This window comes from Sarcophilus harrisii, chromosome 6 (assembly GCF_902635505.1).
Source record: "Sarcophilus harrisii chromosome 6, mSarHar1.11, whole genome shotgun sequence".
In the NCBI taxonomy this organism is placed as follows: Eukaryota; Metazoa; Chordata; class Mammalia; order Dasyuromorphia; family Dasyuridae; genus Sarcophilus; species Sarcophilus harrisii.
In genome coordinates this window covers 35,785,038-35,807,310 of record NC_045431.1, presented here as the reverse complement: position 1 = coordinate 35,807,310, position 22,273 = coordinate 35,785,038, and the positions used below count along the sequence as shown (strand labels likewise).

The window sequence follows — 22,273 nt, the reverse complement described above, 5'->3', positions numbered from 1 at the left end:
AATAATATAGCAAGTATTGCTTTTCCTCTCAGGGTTCTTGTGAGGCTTCAAAAGGAGAAACAAATGTTAAGGATTTCACAACAATTAAAATATTAATGTCCATTATATTTCACAATAATTGATCTAAATAAATGTGATTCTGAGCCAACAAGAAATAGTAAAATATCACATTTTAGAAACATTTCCATCAAAAGTTTTCCATGTTTTGGAATTTCTTGGGTTAAGACATAGCTTTTGTTAGAAAGGTAGTCGGCTTGTAGGGCCAAACAGAAGGAAGCGTTAGAAAATCTGTCACTTATTAGTGTGGCATTTACTATTTTGAGCTTCATTTTCCTTGTAACTAAATGTGGACGTTAAAAATACTGGTTTTACTTACTTCATAAGATTGTTAATAAACTTTAAGGTAGAAAGTATATATAGTGTTTTTGTTGCCTTAATCAATATTTGGAAAACTTACTACCTGAGCATCGTGGAAAACAGGAATTCCACTGTAACAAGTTTTTTTGGTCAAATTCTTCATTATAAAAATTGAAGTGAATGTTGATCTCATAATCTATGTGAGAATTGTATATCCTATGTTAAAAAAAAAAAAAACCTTCCACATCACACAAATTATTAATAATCATTTTCAGTGATTTACTATTGTATTGTTAGATTGGTTTATTGGAAGCAACAATTACCAATTTATTTCATACTTTTCTTTTTTCTTCCTGTTCCAGAATATTCCATATTCTGAATATAAAGTGAATGAATCCTTGCTGTTGACAGCGTTACATCACTGTGCCTACTTGTATGCCCACAAATTATGTTAGAGATTGAAAACAAACTTCTAGATGGATCCTCTCCAACTCTGGTGGTTTTTCAACATATACTGTGCCTCAACTACCATTTCTAAGTGGTAAGTGGTAAGAATGTTTTTTTGTTTGTTTGTTTGTTTTAGAAGGCTTTAATTTTTCTCTATATTTGTCATCAATATATAATTTAGTTTTTCATGTTTTTTCTTTTTTACCAATTACTGCCAGTGTTGAATGTTCAGATCTGCCTGAACATTAGCTAAAAAAACCTTTTGTGACAGGTCTTAGAAGCTTATGGACATTCTTTACACTTTTCATTTTAAGTATTATCAACATCCATAGAAAAAGTGCCAAAAACCTCTAGCAGTTGGCTTGTGTTCCGTATCCTTTATGTTGAAATTAAGCAAATATGATTCTTTTCCCCTTCTTTTTAGGCATTTGTAAGCCTTATTCTGTTATTTGTGTGTTTTGAGACCAGAGTTCATAGTTTCAAAGAATTTAGAGCTTGAAAACACTATAGAGATTATCTAATCAACCTATTTATTTTATTTTTATTATTAGAGCATTTTTATTTAAAATTTAACAATTAGGTAAAAAAGTAGAATAAGTGAGTTGATAGAGACTGGCCGTAAAGCCAAGAAAATTTGATCAATTTCCTGATCTTGTGCTTAAAAAATAAAAGAAGAAGAAGAAACACACAATAGATATAGTTAAGAACAGTAATCCCATATATTGCATATTTGAAAATTTCACTCTGCCTTTTGAAATGATTACCTCTGGCAGAAAGTGAGACTCCTGCTTTCTCCTAAACTTTTTCAAATTTTGTTTATGAGATTGTTATTGAATAGTTTTCCTTGGTCAACTTACTCCCCTACACAGCTACGTTGGACTTCCTTTACAACATTCGCTGTCTGTCCTCTTACAGAACTCCCCTTTTTCCCCCAACATCTTCTCAGGACATTATCATGATAATGAAGCACACTACCCACCACCCTCCCCATCCCTACCTGGAAGCACTACACAGAGTTATTAAAGATGAATTTAAGTATAGAGAAAATAAGGCTCTCCCTGAGATTGGTGTCATTGGTTGCATGTAGTCTTGATGGGGAAGCCAGATAAAGAATCTTGTGGAATTTACCTCGTTCAGGTGAATCTTTGAGATTCTGCAGACCATTTAAAAATCCATTGCCCTGTTTGGTTCAAGTCTTGCCAAAAGGGCTCACAGACTGAGTGCACCTTCAGTCCAGTCCTGAATCTTGAATTCTTGAAGCATTGAAGAAAGGCCTGCCTCTGGGTCCCCATAGATGCTGTGTATATAGTCTGTTATTTTCTAGCTGGTGGAATGGGGAGGATGATGGGGAGGAAGATAGGCTGTGTGTTGTGTCCTTTTAGGGAGCAGGAGCCTGAGAGCTGAGGCATTAGTGGTCCTTTCTCTCTCCCTCCCCCCTCCCGTTTGCTGTCCTCTGTCCTTGGGAATTTGACCTCATGGCATTCTGGAGGAGACTTGGACTGAAAATAGTTTCTGTGAATGGAAGGGATGTGTGTGTGTGTGTGTGTGTGTATGTGTAGGTATGTTTTGTAAATGCCACTTGAATTACTGTTATTACCCACATGATCCAGCCATAGGACATAATGGTCGGTATTACATTAAATATAGATTTCATATCTACAAAAAAAAATTACACTAGTTTCCTTCCAGGCTTCTTTGTGCAGGAGGCCATTCCTGGTGCCTCTGGCTCTGATGACCTGCTTCCTGCTGTACTGGTTTTTGCACTGCAATGTCCACTCCTCGAGGGCAGGGATTGTTTGTTGCCTTTCGTCGTATCCTCAGTGCTTATTCAAACATTTCAGTCCTGTCTGATTCTTTGTGCCTTGTGGATCTTTGTGGATTTTGGGACACAAATACTGTATGTTTGTCATTTCCCTAGTGGCAAACAGCTTATGTAACTTGGCCAGGGTTACACAGCCAGTGAGTTTTTGATGCTGGATTTGAACTCAGACTTCCTGGCTTTCAAAGCCTCCATCACTGGGCTGTTTCTACTGAAATGTTCTACTAAAATGTTAAGTTTTTCAGGGATGTCGGGTTCTTTGTGACCCCATTTGGGGTTTTCTTGACAAATGGGACATTTCCTTCTCCCCTCATTTTTACAAAGGAGGAACTGAGGCTATAGAGTGAAGGGACTTGCCCAGGATCACACAACTAATAAGTGTTGCTACTCGGGAAGGTAGGCCTTTCTGATTTCCAGCCCTGAGCTCCATCCAATGTGCTACTTGCTGCCCTCCACTGGAACATAGTAAGCACTTAATCAACACTATTGTTTCATCTCATTTCATTATTTTGAAGCACCACACTGGGATTTTTGTAGAGATCTTTTTGTTTATGCATTTAAAAAATACTATCTAGTAATTATTGTGTTTATTACAAATGAACTTATGAAAGAAACTTATGGAAAACTATGTTAAGTACTTGGCAGTCATCCCACAGAATTTTTTTTTTTTTGGCTTGTTTTCAAAAAGACAGTATTTTTAAAAATTTGTCTGTTATCATTTCTAATGTGGTAAATGTCAATAGATAAAAGCCACAGCAACAAAAATTTTTGTGGGATTCTTGGTTTTTATGAATATAAATATATAAGAGAATAAAAAATTTGAAAATTGGTGCTTTAGCTATTTAGCTCCAGTTCCAAATTGATTACTGAAATAGCTAAGCCATTTAGCTTTACCAGCTGTACATTACTGTACCTTTTTTTCATAGCGCCTTCAACAATGGTCATTTTTCCTTTTTTTGATCAAATTTACCAAACTGATGAGTGAGGCAGAGCCTCCAGAGTGAGGCTTTAATTTTCATAGATCCTGGATTTCATATTCATATATTTAAAAGAATTATCTTTTTCTTTCTTAATCTTTCTCCTTAATTTGCTCATGAAGCTTTCATGTCTTAAGTCATATGTCCATTTGGAGCTAGTCTTGGTATAGTATAAAATGGTGGTCTTCTAAGTGTAATTTCTGCCAGACTGCTTTAAAGTTTTCCTAGCAGTTTTGAGTTGGATAATGAATCCATTATTCAAGAGCTGAAGTTGGTGTAGGGTTTATTAAAACACTGAACTACTGTGTTTGTTTGCTTCTTAATATTATTTAGTTAATCACTTCCACCAATTGGCTTTTTTAATCAGTCACAAATCATTTTGATAATTCCTTCTTTGTAGTGTAGTTTGATATGTAAAATTGTTGGTCCATTTTTTTTTACTTTTTAAATTTTCTCCCTTGGGTTTGTTTGTTTGTTTTTACTTTTTATTCCCCTGAAGAATTTCATTATTATTTTTCTAGCTCTATGAAATAATTCTTTGGTTTTTGATTTGATTGACACCTGAATAAGCAAATTAAAAAATATTTTAATAGTACATTATTTTTCTAATTACATGTAAAGTTGGTTTTCAACTTTCATTTTTGTAAGATTTTGAGTTAGAATTTTTTTTCTCCCTTCCTCACATCCTCCCTTTCCAAGCTAGCAAGCAATCTGATATGTTATACATGTACATTTATTTTTAATATGAATTCCATATAAGGCATGTTGGGAAAGAAAAATCAGAAAAGGGGAAAAGCTTAAGAAAGAAAAAACAAAAGGTGAAAATAATATGCTTCGATCTGCATTCAGTCTCCATGGTTCTTTCTCTGGATATAGATGGCATTTTCCTTCAAAAGTTTATTGAAATTGCCTTAGATCACTGTATTACTAAGAAGAGCGAGGTCTGACATAGTGTCCATCACTCAATCCTGCTGTTGCTGTGTACAATGGTCTCTTTGTAGAACCCAGTATTATTTCACCCAATATCAGTTCATGTAAGTCTTTCCAGGCTTTTCTTAATAGAATAACAGTATTCTATTACATTCAAATATCATAACTTATTCAGCCATTCCTCAACTGATGGGCATCCACTTTATTTCCAGTTCTTTTCCACCACAAAAAGATCTGCTACAAACATTTTTGCACATGTGGATCCTTTTCCCTCTTATATGATCTCTTTGGGATATTGACCCAGAAGTGGTATTGCTGGATCAAAGGGTCTGCACAGTTTTATAGTTCTTTGAGCATAGTTCCAAAATATTCTCTAGACTGAATAGCTGATTCAGGTCATAACTCCATCAACAGCACTATTGCTATTAGCAATTTATGCATATAGCATTAGCAATAGCATTAATGTCCCAGTTTTCCGACATCTCCAATTTTTATCATAATCTTTTCCTGTCTGAATAAACAAATTAACAGAGGTAGGATTATAATTTTGTTGTATGATCTCAGCAGTTAATATTCATAGGTCTTTTTTTTTTTTTTTTTTTTTTTTTTTTTTTTTTGTGAAATGTTTTATGGTTACATTCATTTAGTTCCATTGGGTGTTTTGATAGATTCCCAATGTTTTATATGTTTTGTAGTTACTTTAAATAGAATTTTTTTGAATGTTTTCCTATGTGGAATTGTTGGTTATATCTTATAACTTTGCTGGTTATTGTTCCAATAAAACTAAGTGATTCTAAGATTATTCAAACTATCATATCTATGCAAATATATTTTATTTCCTTTTTGCCCATATTTATTTCTTTAAATTCTTTTTTTTTTTTTCTTGTCTTATTGCTATAGCTCACATTTCTACCACCATAGCAAATTTGTTGTTGTATAGTCATTTGGTCATATCTCTGCATGACCCTATAGACAAGAGTTCATGATTTTCTTTCTTTTTCTTTTCTTTTTTTTTTTTTTTTTTTTTTTTGGCCATATTGTGGTTGGATAAGGAGATTTCAGGGTTCTTGAACATTGAACATTTGTGGGTGATGGAAAAATGGAAGGTATGATGATCTTTGTGGGTAGATGAGGTGGAGTAGTGAGAGTACTTCATGAGAAGTGAGTAGGATGAGGAATTGGGTTGTTATGGTTTTGGAGAGAGAGAGAGACAGAGACAGAGACAGTGTGTGTGTGTGTGTGTGTGTGTGTGTGTGTGTGTGTGTGTGTGTAGGAGAGAAAAATTGAGAGGCATATACTGCACTCACTAAGGAAGGAAACTCCCAGGCTTTTCTGATTGGGTGGTAGAGATGAGTGACTTGTACTTGCAGCAGGACTGACTCCTGAAGGGAGAGAGAAGGTCTGGGAGTGTGTATGAAGATCAAGGAGGATTGTAACAATCTCACTTGAGCGTAGGGAGTGTGAGAAGGGGCCACCAGGACTGGCAGGTGACTAGGAAGGCTGGCTCATCAAGGGGAGCTCCTTTTGGTGCTTGCTTATAGATGGAAGGGAGAGGTACAGATTTGGCCTGAAGGGAAATTTGTGATCTGTGTAACCGGCATTCCTGCTGGGGAGGGGATGAATGGGGTTTGGTTTGAACTTTAGGGGAATAGCTGTAAGGAATAGGGGAAATGAAAGGTTGTGTGCAGAATCACTGGAATGTGTGGGATGTGAGCTTGTGGGAGAAGCTTCATCACTGTGTGGAAAGAGGCAGGAGACAAGTTTGAGAGGGAGAGCCCTGTTCCCTCTGAAAACTGGATGCTAGCCAGGAAAGGGAAGTTGAACCTGAGTAGCAGGAGAAGGAAGGCTGCTCCCTACTTAAGGGACAGATGCTAGAGATGGAAACCCTGAAGTCAGAGGGAAGGTGGCTCCTTTTTACACCAGAGATTTTCCACATCCCAGTCAGGAGATGGCGGTAGCCAGCGGCTGACATTTCCTTGTATTGGTACAGGTGGAAGTTACCTGGATTCTCAGGCAGGGCAGCAGGAAGCTGCTGTGGGGCAGATGGAATCTCCTGCACTGGTGGTCTTGCCACCTTCCTTTGGGGACTGCACAGCTACACCTGGGTCAGAGGAAGGTCTCATTCGACTTTTTTAATGGGGCTTTATTTTTTAAGTGTTTAAATATTTAAGTTAAATATTTAAAGTGGAGAAACTTTCAATAAGCAAACTTTGGCACCTTTTTAGATATTTTGTAGTTACTTTAAATGTGGAATTTTTTTTTGAAGAAAGGTTTAAAGGAAAGCCAGAGAGAGCAATTGGGAAGCCTTGTGATACTCCAGGTGAGAGACCAGAGAGAAGGGTGAATGCAAGAGAATTTGTGGAAATAAAAGCTGCAAAAGTGACAGGTGACTGAGATATGGATCAGGGAGAGTGGGGATAGATAGCTTCAAGATTGTGAACCTGGGAGTTGGGAGAGGCTGGGGCAGCGTGGGTGGGGTAAGTCACTCAGACTTTCTGCCCAGAGCCAAAGGACTCCCACTGCATTTTTGTACAAAGCAGACACACATCCGATAAATTGGGAGCAAACTCGGGGAGGCACTGTGATCTACAAGGAGCCTGGGAAAGGCTGCTCAGCTTTTAGCTGAGACTTGTGGGAAGCCAGAGAAGCCATGAGGGAAGCAGCGTGCCAAACCTGGGAGAGAGAAAGGGACCGTGACAGCCAGGAGAGCTGGAGGATGGTGTTCTGGCACATCCCAGGAGAGCCACCAGGGGGCAGGGGCCGGAGGAGTCTGGGCCAGGAAGCCCGATAGAATTCCTCTGTGATTCCTGAGGCCCTGGGGGCCGGCATAGGCGCCCAGGAGAGCTTTGATAGCTTTGGGCCTGGGCTCAGCAGGATCAGTTTGAAGGATGAATGGAGAATGAAGTAGAGTGGGGAGAAATCCGGGGCACAGAAACTCAGCAGAATTGGTGGGAGATTCTGGGTTGGGGGGGGGGGGGGTCAGGGGAAAGCAGGTTGTAGGAATGGAGTTTGTTTGAGAAATGCAGTGGAAAGGACTGGGCTTGGCAGCAGGTTGTTTGTCCATGGCTGGGGATGGGAATTTAAGCAAGAGGGAGGCTAAGTTTATGTCAAAAGGCAAGTCCTTCTGCATATTTTATTTCATTAGCCCTTATCAATACTTACTGTACTGTGGCTTTAAAAAACCCAAATCCCAAACACCTTTACCATGTTTGCTTTTCTGTGCAGTAACCTGGTAAATTTTTATTTTTCTAGACTGGTATGCTTGCTAGCTACATTATTTTTGTTCTGCTTTATGTTTAAATGCTGACTTGGTGAAGCCTTTTGTTTTGAGGAGATGGGGATTCTGACTTGGAGGGAACCCAGAACACAAACTGACTCTTAAGAGGCAGATAGATTACCCTGACAAGAGTGTCAGAGAAGGGGAGGCGAGAGAGAATGTCTCTGGCTACTGGACAGTGGTCAGAGACACTAGTAATAACTGGCCAGAAGTTTAGCACTTTCCAAAATATATAAAGAAATAAGAGAGGGAGAGAATAGGATAAGGCGGACTATATATAGAAGGGTGTGTAGATTAAAGAGAAAAAAATAAAGAGGGGAGGGGAAAGGTAGGGAGAAACGATATGGGAGGGATCCTTGGTGGGGTAGGGGGGCAAATTAGCAAGAAATAAAGTGGAAGAACTAGCAGGGATAGGAAACAAGAGATAATGCATATATATATATATATATATATATATATATTTGTATATGTCTATGTTTGTCTTTCCATTTATATATATTTAGATATGTAAATATAAATATATCTGTGCTGAACTGTAGCCTGGATGGGGAATCAGAGGGGAAGAAAAGAATCAAGTAAAAAGTAAAAGCAGAGAACAAAAGAAAACCTATAAGGAAGCAAAGAAAAGATGGGATTGTTCTGAATACAATGTTTTATTATCATATATGCTTTCTTGAAATGGAAATTTATTGTTGCATATTTTGAATCCTCTCACATGTTCTGTACATGACAATGTTTTTTTTTTCTTTTACTACTTTGTTTTTCTTTCCCATTTTCTACTAAGTTTTAAATTAAAAAAAAAAAAAAGATACTAGTAATAGGAAGAGAATCCTGAAGAGAGGTATGGAAAATAATAATCATATATTACATAATAAATAATAATCATAATAGCTCATTTCTGTGGTTCTATGTTATTATAAGAGTGAGGCAATAAAGTTCTGTTCTCTTCTAGATATTTTTGCATTAAGACAATAGGCCAAGTGATATTTAAATAATGAATTCAAATTTGAATAGTTTTGATACTTTTCCCACATCAGTTTTATTCACTGGATTTGTTAGTTGCTTTGAAAATGTTAATAGAAAAGAAAGGAATTTGTTCTCTATGTATGCTGGTTTTTAATGTGTTTTGTTGACCTAAATTTCAAATAGTTACATTTTGAATCCTGAAAAAGCATATTTGCTTCTTTTATGAAATATTACAAAGTTATGTATTGACTTTGGGGCATAATATTTTTGTGCATTATATTATCGTGCTTAAATTTTTTTATTAACCAAATTTTAGGGTAGGTCATTGGGATTATACAAGATAATAGAATTTATTATAGATACACTGAAAATTATCATTCAGATTTATGACACTTGTCTCATATAACTATATACATAAATTTACAAACCCTTTAAGATAAAACTCTGCATGTGCATGGTTAGCATGATTATATTTCCCTCTGTATCTAAGTATTAAGTTGCTTAATTCTTTCAGTTCTTTCGGTGGTGTTGTGTGTGTGTGTGTGTGTGTGTACACGTACATACACAGTCATCTGTTTTCCTGAATTCCTAATTAACTCTCAGGGAATGATAACCACTTAGAAGAAAAGAGCTCATTTTAAAAATGTGTGTGTTGGCCTTTGTGTATGCAAGCTACTTTTTAAAAAAGAGCAAGTGGAATGTGAAGTACTAAGCCTTGTGGTATGTTCTACATAGTCATTCCTAGTGATCAGGCTGATTTGGAATGTTGTTTTGTAGCTGTTGGCAATCAAAATTCATTATTTTCCATCTAGAGGATGATAATATGAATAAAAGCTGTTCTTAAGCCAACAGACCACGTCAATCAGCATATTGCCCATGACAGTAAGTTCTTTCAAAAGTTTGAGTAGGAGTAGAAATCAGGATAAGTACTATTGGGAGATAGCCAAAGAATCATTGTATAGCCACAGCTTGTAAAACCCAACACAAAGAAACTGTCAAACTCTGACTTAATGGTCTGTAGGCTCCTCAACGAAATCATCATCTTGATCAAAGCTTTTGAGCATCCATTCAACTGTTCAAGGTATGATAGAAAGATGATATATCTGGCAAAATTCTTCGATTTCTTAATTTTAGCTGGGATGTTTGACTACATTTCAAAGATAAATCAGGTGTTCTTAGAAATCATGAACTTAAACTTTTTTTTTATAACAGCATTTCATTGTGTTTGGTTTCCTTGATAATGTGTTTTTATACAATATGAGATTACTAGATTGCTTAATGGGTCTAACATAGAAATGGTTAAGACCACCTGTCTCAAAATCTTCAGGTGAGAGCCTATGGGCCTGTGGGAGCTCTTGGACCATTAATAAACGAATTCAGTATTAACAATTTAAGAAAGATAATGAGTTAATAGTGCAATAATTGCAACCACTGTTGTTTTTTATCTATTTTTTTCCCTTGGTATTACAAATTTGCTTTTTCCTCTAATTAGTTAGTGATCTTTCCACAGTGGGAGACTTAAATTTTTTGAAATATATATTCTTTCATAGGGAGCGTGCTTCCTTACTGATCCTCTGGAATCATTGTTCATCATTGGTTACACTAATCCAAGTTCTTAAGTTTCAAGAGTTGGTAAAAATAAAAGTGGATCATTTAGACTGTTTAAAAAAAAAAAAGAAATATATATTCTTTCATATTGTTACTTATTTTTGGCTTTCTTTTCTTTATAAATTTTGAGTTCCAAATTCTTTCCCTCCTTCCCACCCTCTTCCTTATCCACTGAGAAGGTAAGCAATATATCAGTGATTATACATGTGAAGTCATGCAAAACATTTTTATAGAAGCCAAATTTTTTTAAAAGCAAGAAAAATCATGAGAGAAAATTGTCATTTTGCACTCAAGAGTTCATCAATTTTCATGAGGTAGACACCTTTTTTTCAACATGAATCAAGGAATTTATGTCCCATTCAATCTTTAACAGAATACTATACATACTTCCTTACCTATGTAAGGTCTGAACCAGAAAGGTAGTCCATTATTAGGGATGTCCTTTTTGAGATTGAATTTTTAAAGTAAGGACTTTAGAAAAAAGGAAGGGGGAGGTAACTTTGGATCTTTTCAAATTATTGGTTATAAAAAATTATTTCACTCATATGATCGCTACTCTGGCTTTTTAAAAGTTTAGTTAAAGCATATTAGTTTTTACTCCAGCTCTTTATTTTAACTTTTGAGTATCTTTCTGTTTTAAATGTATCTCTTGTAAACAGCATATTGTTAGATTCTGGTTTCCAATCTGTTCTGCTCAGTTTCTCTTTATAGATAAAAGTCATCCCATTCACATTTATAATTATCGTTATCAACTGTGTATTTCCCTCCTTCCCATTTTCTTTGGTTTCTTTCTCTTTTTTATCCTGTCCCTTTGCTTTTTTCCTTTCTTTCTTTTTTTAAATCTTGTTCCTTTTCCTTTTTTTCTTTTCTTTTTTTTTTTTTGAGACCTGAGATAATAGTAGAATCTTTTTTAAAAAATTTTATTTATTTATTTATTAATAACTTTTTATTACCAGAACTCATGCCAGGGTAAATTTTTACAACATTAACCCTTGCACTCACTTCTGTTCCGATTTTTTCCCTCCCTCCCTCCCCTCTCTCCCCCAGATGGCAAGCAGACGTTACAGTTAAAGACGTTACAGTATATCTTAGATACAATATATGTGTGCAGAACTGAACAGTTCTCTTGTTGCTCAGGGAGAATTGGATTCAGAAGGTATAAATAACCCTGGAGGAAAAACAAAAGTGCAAGCAGTTTACATTCATTTCCTAGTATTCTTTCTTTGAGTGTAGCTTCTGTCCATCCTTGATCAATTGAAACTGAGTTAGATCTTCTCTTTGTCGAAGAAATCCACTTCCATCAGAATACATCCTCCTACAGTATCGTTGTTGAGGTATATAATGATCTCCTGGTTCTGCTTATTTCACTCAGCATCAGTTCATGTAAGTCTCGCCAAACCTCTCTGTATTCATCCTGCTGGTCATTTCTTATAGAACAATAATATTCCATAACATTCATATACCACAATTTATTCAACCATTCTCCAACTGATGGACATCCATTCAGTTTCCAGTTTTTAGCCACTACAAACAGGGCTGCCACAAACATTTTGGCACATACAATCCTGTTCCTTTTCTTTTTTTTTCTTTTCTTTTTTTTTTTTTTTAATTTAATAGCCTTTTATTTACAGGATATATACATGGGTAACTTTACAGCATTAACAATTGCCAAACCTCTTGTTCCAATTTTTTCACCTCTTACCCCCCACCCCCTCCCCTAAATGTCAGGATGACCAGTAGATGTTAAAATATATTAAAATATAACTTAGATACACAATAAGTATACATGACCAAAACATTATTTTGCTGTACAAAAAGAATCAGACTCTGAGTTATTGTACAATTAGCTTGTGAAGGAAATCAAAAATGCAGGTGTGCATAACTATAGGGATTGGGAATTCAATGTAATGGTTTTTAGTCATCTCCCAGAGTTCTTTTTCTGGGTATAGCTAGTTCAGTTCATTACTGCTCCATTAGAAATGATTTGGTTGATCTCGTTGCTGAGGATGGCCTGATCCATCAGAACTGTTCATCATCTAGTATTGTTGTAGAAGTATATAATGATCTCCTGGTCCTGCTCATTTCACTCAGCATCAGTTCGTGTAAGTCTCTCCAGGCCTTTCTGAAATCATCCTGTTGGTCATTTCTTACAGAACAGTAATATTCCATAATTTTCATATACCACAATTTATTCAGCCATTCTCCAACTGATGGACATCCATTCAGTTTCCAGTTTCTAGCCACTACAAAAGGGCTGCCACAAACATTCGTGCACATACAGGTCCCTTTCCCTTCTTTATAATCTCTTTGGGATATAAGCCCAGTAGTAACACTGCTGGATCAAAGGGTATGCACAGTTTGATAACTTTTGAGCATAGTTCCAAACTACTCTCCAAAATGGTTGGATTGTTCACAACTCCACCAACAATGCATCAATGTCCCAGTTTTCCCGCATCCCTCCAACAATCATCATTATTTTTTCCTGTCATCTTAGCCAATCTGACAGGTGTGTAGTGGTATCTTAGAGTTGTCTTAATTTGCATTTCTCTGATTAATAATTGACTTGGAGCATCTTTTCATATGACTAGAAATAGTTTCAATTTCTTCATCTGAGAATTGTCTGTTCATATCCTTTGACCATTTTTCAATTGGAGAATGGCTTGATTTTTTATAAATTAGAGTTAATTCTCTATATATTTTGGAAATGAGGCCTTTATCAGAACCTTTGACTGTAAAAATATTTTCCCAGTTTATTGCTTCCCTTCTAATCTTGTCTGCATTAGTTTTGTTTGTACAAAAACTTTTCAGTTTGGTATAATCGAAATTTTCTATTTTGTGATCAGTAATGATCTCTAGTTCTGCTTTGGTCATAAAGGCCTTCCCCTTCCACAGGTCTGAGAGGTAAACTATCCTATGTTCCTCTAATTTATTAATAATTTCATTCTTTATGCCTAGGTCATGAACCCATTTTGACCTTATCTTGGTGTACGGCGTTAAGTATGGATCAATGCCTAGTTTCTGCCATATTAGTTTCCAATTTTCCCAGCAATTTTTATCAAACAGTAAGTTCTTATCCCAAAAGCTGGGATCTTTGGGTTTGTCAAAGACTAGGTTGCTATATTTGTTGACTGTTTTATCCCTTGAACCTAATCTATTCCACTGATCAACTAATCTGTTCCTTAGCCAATACCAAATAGTTTTGGTCCTGTTCCTTTTCAAAAGTCTATTTTGCTTCCTCCTGTAATGTGCTTTTTCTTTCTTCTTTTTTTTTTTTTTTAAATCATCTTTCTCACCCCTTTCCCATCTTTGTCTTGTCCTTTTCCCTTCCTAGTTCCCTTTTGGGTAAGTTACATTTCTATCCCCAACTGAGTGTGTCTATGTATATTCTTTACTCTTTGAACCAGTTCTGATGAGACTGAAATTTAAGCATTTTCTGCCCCAGTTTCCCTTCTATTGTGAAAACTCTTCCTTGCATCTCTTTTAGGAGAGAAAATCTCTCCTTATCCCTTTCTTCCAAGTCATTCCTCTTTCTCATCCCTTAGATGAGAAATTTTTCTTGGAGATCATTCTAGCTAATTGAATCATATCCATGCCCTCTAGTAAACTTCTTTTAATTGCCCTAATATTGCTAAAGTTTTAGGAGTTATATGTATCATCATCTTATATGGGAATGTAAATAGTTTAACTTGAGACCCTTATGATTGCTTTTTCATATTTATGTTTTATGGTTTTCTTGAGTCTTTTGTTTGAATATGAGATTTTCTTTTTATTGTTGGGCTTTTCATTAAATCTTGTATTTCATTAAATGTTTATTTTTTTCCCTGAAGGATTATATAATCCTGATTATATAATCAGTTTTACTGGGAAGGTGATTCTTGGTTTTTATCTTAGCTCTTTTGCCTTCAATAATTCCAAGTCCTTTGATGTGGAAGCTGCTAAAGCTGGTGTAATCCTGATTGTGTCTGTATGATATTTGAATTGTTTCTTTGTGATTACTTGAAATATTTTCTCTTTGACTTGGGAGCTCTGGAATTTAGCTATATTATTTTACTTGCAGTTTTGCTATATTATTTTCATTCTTTCAGGAGGTGATTGGTCAAGTTCTTTCAATTTCTGTTTTACTCTCTGGCTCTAAGATATTTGAGCAATAAATTTTTCTTGATAATACCTTGAATAAGATTTAGATTCTAGATATTTCACTTTTTCTTTTATTTTTCTATTCTTCTTACTTTGTTTTATTGTTTCTTGATGTTTCTTAAAGTCATTAGCTTTCATTTGTGTAATTCTGATTTTTAAGGTATCATTTCCTTCCGTGAGATTTTGTACTTTGTTTTCTATTTGGCTGTTTTTTAAACTACTAGGTGAACTCTGTTTTTTAAAGTGGTATTTTCTTCAGTATTTTTGTGTTTCTCTTACCAAATTTTAATTCTTTACATATATATTTTTATTATCATTCTTGTTCTTTTTCTAATTTTTCTTCTGCCACTCAGCTCTTTTTTCAGCTATTCCAGGAATTCCTGTTGAGTTTGGATCGCAACTTTTTTTTTTTTTTTTTTTTTGAGGTTTTGTCTCAATGTTTTCACATTGTTGTTTTCTGAGTTTTTGTCTTGGTCTTTCTCGACATTATAGTTAGTTTTTTAATGGTTGAATTTTTTATTATTGTTGTTTGCTCATCTTATTTCTGACATTGAAATTTATGTTAGGATTCTGGGAAGATGGCAGAGTAGTTCAGAAAGTTCCAAACTCTCCATATTTACCCCATAAGCAAGACAAAATAGCACCTCAGGATGAATGTAGAGTGGTAAAAACAAACAAGATTTGGCACAGAAGAGTGGTCCTCCCAGGATAATCAGAGAAAATGCAAAAAGATACTGATCAGCAATGGGTGGGCCCTAGGGCTCCGTGAGTTGGAGGTAGCCTGAGCCCCAACCCCAGGAACTTTCATCTCCCAAACAGTGAGACGAATTTGATGTCAGGGTCTGGAAAGATTGAGGAAACCTCTTCTGATAAGAATCACTGGGCCCAGGTATGCTGTCAAGATGGCACCCTGGGCAAGAAGGAGCCAGTACATACTGGGGAGTGCAGAAAGGTAAGGCAGGGATGTTGCTGGCTGTAGGAGGATGGAGTTCTTGGTTTGGGGTTTTAAGCCAGAATGAGAATTAAAGTGGAGGACGTGAGGCCAGAAGCACCATCCCTTGTACCTCAAGACTAGTGGGATTACACCAACAATCTGTATAAATTTTTAAAAAAATGAATAGGCAAAGATCCCTGTTGAGGGACAAGTCAATTCTCTAAGAGCCTCCATAGCTGTGAATCATAACACCTGAAGGAGTTGCAGAGTAGTTTTTGCTGACACATGTGTTGCAGACTGGGAATGAAATAAATTGAAGGCAGAGGGAAGAGGAGAGAGGTCTCTCAGTCAGAGAGGTCAGAGAACAGCAACTGCCTCTCAGTCTCTTTGTATCATCCTCTCATAAGAGGAGATCCATTCTGCAGGTCTGGGTTGGATCTCCACAGCCCACTGTTAGGTGGCTCCCATGTATTCCAACAGATTCCAACCATAAAAAGTTACTGTGGGAATAGGAAAGACTGTGGTTCATGTTCAGAGGAGGATACTCAAGAAAAAAATACCTCCCCCAATGAGTAACATTAAGTGGTCATCCGCCCCTCCAAAAATTCATAGATCTCAAAAAAGACATTAAAAATCAAATGAGAGAGAGATTGAAGAAAAAATTTTAAAAAATAAAAACAATCTGAGAAAAACAAGAAGATATGAAAAGAAAGTCAACCAACTAGAAAGATCCAGAATCTTAAGGAAGAAAATGAGTCTTTGAAAACTAGAACTGAGTGAGGGGAAATTAACAATTATAACAGATCAAGAAATAAAAAAATATAAAGAATGAAAAATGTAGAAGAGAATGTTAGACATCTCATAAGAAAAATAACATCAAGAGAACAGATGAAAAAGAGAAAACATCAAAAATAATTAGACTACCTGAAAACTACAATCAAAAAAACAATCTTCATATAATGATACAAGAAATAAAATTCTCCTGAAGTGTTAGAACAAGAGAACATAGGAACAGAAAAAATCAACTGATCAATGAAAGAGATCCCATGGGAAAAACCTAAAAGAACATCATAACCAAATTCTAAAACCCCCAAGTCAAGGAGAAAATATGAGCAAAAAAACCCAATTCAAACACAGCAGAGCCACAGTTAAAATTACCCAAGATTAGCGTGGCTACATTAAAAGATTGCAGATCTTGGAAAATGGTCATTGTTATTTTCCTTTGTTCTTGAAGAGGGCCCAAATGACACCTCTATGTTAGAGACAAGTTAGTGTATCTGACTGGCCAAACAGGCCAAAACAAGCTCGGAAGGCTCTGCCACAGGTTGGACACACATAGTCCCTATGAACATTGGAGGGACTTTCACTTGCTGCATCTTGTGTTTCTTCTGAGCTCACAGAGCACAGGACCTTTTGCTGGTGGTCCCATCCAGAGTCTCTCATGTTGTACTATCAATTCTCTTAAGAAAGATGTTGAGTTAGTGAAGAGCAAAAAACTAAGATTGTGACCAAAAATATCATACCCAGCAAAATTAAGCATAATATTGAATGGGGAAAAAAAAGGGATATTCAATGAATTGTTAGACTTTCAGGATTTTCTTGTAAAAAGACCTAAACTTAATAGAAAATTTGACATATAAGAGTCAAGAGAAATGTAAGGGAAATATCAAAGACTAATTTCAAAGGACTCAATAAGGATAAATTGTTTGTTTTAGTGTGGAAATATAAACCACGTGTTTTGAAATTTTCATTAGTAATTACGTGGTTCAGAAGAAAGATTCGGGTAGAGCTGAGTATGATGTGATTCTAAAAAGCAAAACTGTGTAGGCAAAGGTGAAAAAAAGTAATTATATTCTATAAATGAGGTGCCAGAGCAAGAACTGACCCAGAAGAATGAGATGGGAGAGAGGGCTGGAAGTTCTGGAATCCTACTCACACTAGAAATGAGTATGTAATTAATAGGAATAGGATAAAGAGTGAGGGAGAATGTAGAGGGAGAAGAGAAAGGAGGGATCCTGGGGGAAGGCTGTAGGTTAAGTAATAATAGCAAGGCAGGGTAGCAAGAAAAAGTCAGATAGAGGAATCACTGGGAGTAGAAAGTAAGCGATGCATACAAACAATAATGATAGTCAAGAGTAGAATTTATTTAAAAAAAAAAAAGCAGAGGGAGTAATCATTGATCTCCAATAAAGTTAAAGCTAAAATAGATTTAATCAAGAGAGAAAAACAAGGAAAGTATATTATGGGTCAGCCATATTAATATTGTTTTAGACTGTTTAAAATAGGCAGTTTTAAAGTTGGAATATTGCTGTAATGTAGGAAATGATGTGTTGGTGGATTTAGAAAAATATGAAAAGGCTTGTACTTATGAAGGACGATGTCATCCACCTTGAGAGAAATGGAGAACAAACAAGTACATTACAACCTTATATAGATATATATGAGTGTATATGTGTATATATGTTTATATTATAGATATTTATTATTTATGTGTATTTGTATGTGTATATCTGTGTACATACATAGGCATACATTTATTGCATCCTTCTTGGGGGATATAGGAGAGAGGAAACGGGAAAAAAAGAATAAAATAGGAAGTGCACAACAGAAAACCAAGAAAACCTACAAGGAAGCAAAGAAGTGCTCTGAACACAATGGGGAGTGTTTATTACATAAGCGTTCTTGAAATGGATGGACATTTATTACATTTATTGTTTCATTTTTTGAATCCTCATGTTTTATACACGATGGTGTTTTTTTTTCTTTTGTATATAAGTTTTAAGTAAAAAAATTATTTAAAATTATGTTACACTTGGGCTCTCTCAACAGGGGCTGGGGAGATGTTCTCCCAAGTGTTAGGCATTTTCATGCTGCTCCTTTCAGAGCTCATTGTGGGCGTTTACAGGCTTTTGGTGCTTCCAAGGTGGTATGAGCCTGGGAGAGCTATGGTTACTGTGGTCTTGGTCCATATTCTGGTCTATATGCAGAAAAAAGGCCTCCAGTCCCCAGCACCTGCTACCAGGGCCCCTGCTCTCTTGTGACCTAGAGCTCTTTTTCACTCTGAAACTGCGAGGGAGTACTGTTTGGGCAGTAGGATTGCTAGTCAGTGCCAGCTGTACCATGCTAGCAAAGGATGCTTGCTAATCTCTTTTCAGCCTCCTTGCTGTCATTGGGCAGTGCCCAGAGCTGATGCTTTCAGTGTATGGGGGTTCGGGACAGGCTTCCACTTTGGTGTCACAAACTTCTGCTATCCCCTTAGTTTTCTTAGGCTGGAAAGGATCTATGACCTTTCGTAGTTTCTGCCACTTCAAAAATTTGATTTGGGGCTTTACTTTAAAATTATTTGCAGGAGAATGTTGAGAGTTCAGCTGGGTTGCCTCTAATCTGCCATCTTGTGGGAGACCCAGTTAAGGGTCTTCACACTTGCCATTTTATTCTGTGTTTTTTTTTTTTTTAATTAACAAGCAATAGACACAGCACAAACAGTTTTTTCAAAGTAAGAATTGTAATATGCTTTATCATAAAGAGAATTTTGGTAAATTGTAGTTTATGGAAATATGAGACAAGCCTTTGAGTGTTTCAGATGACCATTGTGTATATATTTGTGCATATCATGAGCTTGATGCTATTTTAAAGTCTTGCATGTTCTGTTGAGGAAAGCATGAAATTTATAGGTTTTTAAACTTAAAAAGACTGTGCTGATGGTCTTTCAATTCAGCTCCTTCATTTTTCAGAGAAGGAAACTGAAGCCTGGAAAGCTTAGTGACTTCCTCAAAGCTTATAAAACCAGCAGGCAGAATCTGATCTCAGATCTGTTGATTTCTAGCCAGCACACATTAATCTTTAGTGATAACTCTCATTTGAAATTAAAAGTTGTTTACACCATTTATGTAAAATAAAACCTATGTTTTTCAGCCAAGTATTCTGACAAGATCTTCTTAGTTCATCCAAAAGCATCAGTATAGGTAGAAAAATTCCTTAAGTATTCATCTAAAATGTATTTTTGAGAAAAAGAAGGAAATTAACAGCTTCAGGAATCAGTAGCACCCTTCATAAGAAGATATCATTGCCTTTTTAATTATTTAAGAGTGAGGCATTCAATTTTTGGATTCTGTAGTCTTCTTCCTGTAACTTTTTTCTCCTTGTCTGTGTTTTGTTCATTTTCTAGTTTTTTGGACACATTCCCAGAAAACAATTACTAAAAGGACTTAGCCAAACTCATTTACTTTCTGATCTTTATTTATTATCTTAGAGTAATTATTTTCAGAATTATTTCCACTTTTCTGGGTCAGAAAGCAAAAATTTTTCTATTTGTCATTTACTTCTACTGTACTTGAAGCATCCTTTTCTCTCATTCTCTAGGTTTTCAAATAATAAAGATGAATTTCTATTAAACATTGTACATTAATGCCCCATCTGAAATATGACAAAATATTGGTGACCCAATTCACTTGAGAAGGCTCTTGACTTTGTCATTCTGCCTTTCCTACTGAACATAGATTTAAAAAAGGAGAGTCAAGCATTTATATAAATTATTAAAATGGCCTAGCAAAAATTTTTGTTTAAAATTTGGATTTTAGTGTTTAGTTTTGTACTTTCATTTGAATAGAAGATATGTTTATTTTAAACAAAACAGTAAACTACTACTGTTTTGGCAGAACTTAGGAGAGGACATTGGGAAGCTATTTAAATTTCTTGAAGACTACTTAACTCTCTTCCTTTTAATTAATTAATTAATCTTTTTATTTTCTTATTCATTTATTTTCTCCCTTACTTTTAGATTAAAATCAAGCTAAGCAAATAAAACTTCTTTTTAACCTGTCTCTGGAACTTAAGAAATGGGTATTTAGACTTCAATTTATTTAGATATTTAGACTTTCAAGGAAATTCTTATTGGGCTATAAGTTTTATATAATAGTAAATGACAAGTGGCATTTATATCGTGCTTTAAGATTTACCCAGTTCTCATTTGATCTTCTCAACAACTCTGTAATAGTACCAGTATGCTTATCTCTACTTTATAGATGAGGAAAATGAGTTTCAGAATTTGAATATGGATCTCAGCAGACCATATGCTTAGTACTTTGTAATTATATTCTGTTGCTTCGGATAATAATTGTAAATAAAAGTCATAGTACATAAAACATGAATAGGATAAACAAGCAGAGAAATATAGTTGCTCATTGTCAAGTTAAAATTGAGATTTACCCTGGATAATTGATTCCATAGATGCTTTTGGGTCAACCAGGACAAAATTGTCATTTTGCATAAAATTCAGTTTAATCAGGCATTTATTTGTGTAATGCGCTATGTTCATTGGTAGGGATATAAAACAAAAATTGTTCTTACTCATAAGGAATTTCTATTCTGCATGGGAATACATCAAATAAACACCTAAGTAGTAGATGATAATTTGAGAATGGAGGATGGAGAGAGTACCAAAAACTAAAATCAGGCTTCATGAGAGGAGTAACATAGAGAGATCTGTGCTTTTGGAAGACGATTTTGGCAGCATTTTGGAAGATGAAAAAAACTGGAGGCCGAACACCAGTCAGGAGATTATTGCAGTTATACCAGAGGTGTAGACTTGGGTAATGGAGATGACTGACCCCTAGCTGTACTTGTGCTTTATAACTTATGGAATATGTTTTCATAGTACTTATAAAGTAATAAGCTGATTTACTAGGTCATCTGGTGTGAACTTAGGTCGGGACTGGCGGGGGGGGAGTTTAGGGAGACTCTGTTAACCTAATAAAAAGAGGTTAGCAGGGTAGGCAGAATATAAAAAATAAACAGCAATTTTGGAAGCAGCTAAGTGCACTTGACCCCACCTCTTTTTTTTTCCCCTTGCCCTATTGTTATATTAAAAAAGACAAGCTAATTTCTTTAGTATCAAATTTTAGTTTCAGACCCAGTTTGTAAAACCCTCTCCTTTGAACTGGGAAAACAGCCTTTTCCCCTCTTACCCATCAATCTGTTTACTTTTTGACCTCACTTGGGAAGCTCCCATCTAGTTTTCCAAATTATCTGTGTGTTAGTTCTTTGGCTTAACAGAAACTGTGTGTTATGGTTTCTCAGAAGTGGCTCAGGGCTAATTCATACATTTTAAACAGAAATTGGGGGTAGAAGGAGTGAGATTTTATTTTATTTTATTTTTTTATTTAATAGCCTTTTATTTACAGGTTATATGTATGGGTAACTTTACAGCATTGACAATTGCCAAACCTCTTGTTCCAATTTTTCCCCTCTTTCTCCCACCCCCTCCCCCAGATGGCAGGATGACCAGTAGATGTTAAATATATTAAAATATAAATTATATACACAATAAGTATACATGACCAAACTGTTACTTTGCTGTACAAAAAGAATCAGACTCTGAAATAATGTACAAATTAGCCTGTGAAGGAAATCCAAAATGCAGATGGGCAAAAAATATAGGCACTGGGAATTCAATGTAATGGTTTTTAGTCATCTCCCAAAGTTCTTTCTCTGGGCGTAGCTGGTTCAGTTCATTACTGCTCCATTAGAAATGATTTGGTTGATCTCATTGCTGAGAATGGCCAGGTCCATCAGAACTGGTCATCATATAGTATTGTTGTTGAAGTATATAATGATCTCCTGGTCCTGCTCATTTCACTCAGCATCAGTTCGTGTAAGTCTCTCCAGGCCTTTCTGAAATCATCCTGTTGGTCATTTCTTACAGAACAGTAATATTCCATAATTTTCATATACCACAATTTATTCAGCCATTCTCCAACTGATGGACATCCATTCAGTTTCCAGTTTCTAGCCACTACAAAAAGGGCTGCCACAAACATTCG

General features: G+C 35.6%; 1 protein-coding gene across 3 annotated transcripts in view; it reads left to right on the top strand.

Annotated features, from left to right (window-relative positions):
- FRYL (FRY like transcription coactivator) overlaps nucleotides 1-22,273 on the top strand; it is a 262,394-nt gene that overhangs the window by 27,319 nt on the left and 212,802 nt on the right. For all 3 annotated transcript variants that reach the window (XM_031942465.1, XM_031942463.1, XM_031942464.1), the window contains exon 2: nucleotides 720-898. The gene's annotated coding sequence lies outside the window, so the exon portion shown is untranslated. The remainder of the gene's footprint in view (nucleotides 1-719; nucleotides 899-22,273) is intronic.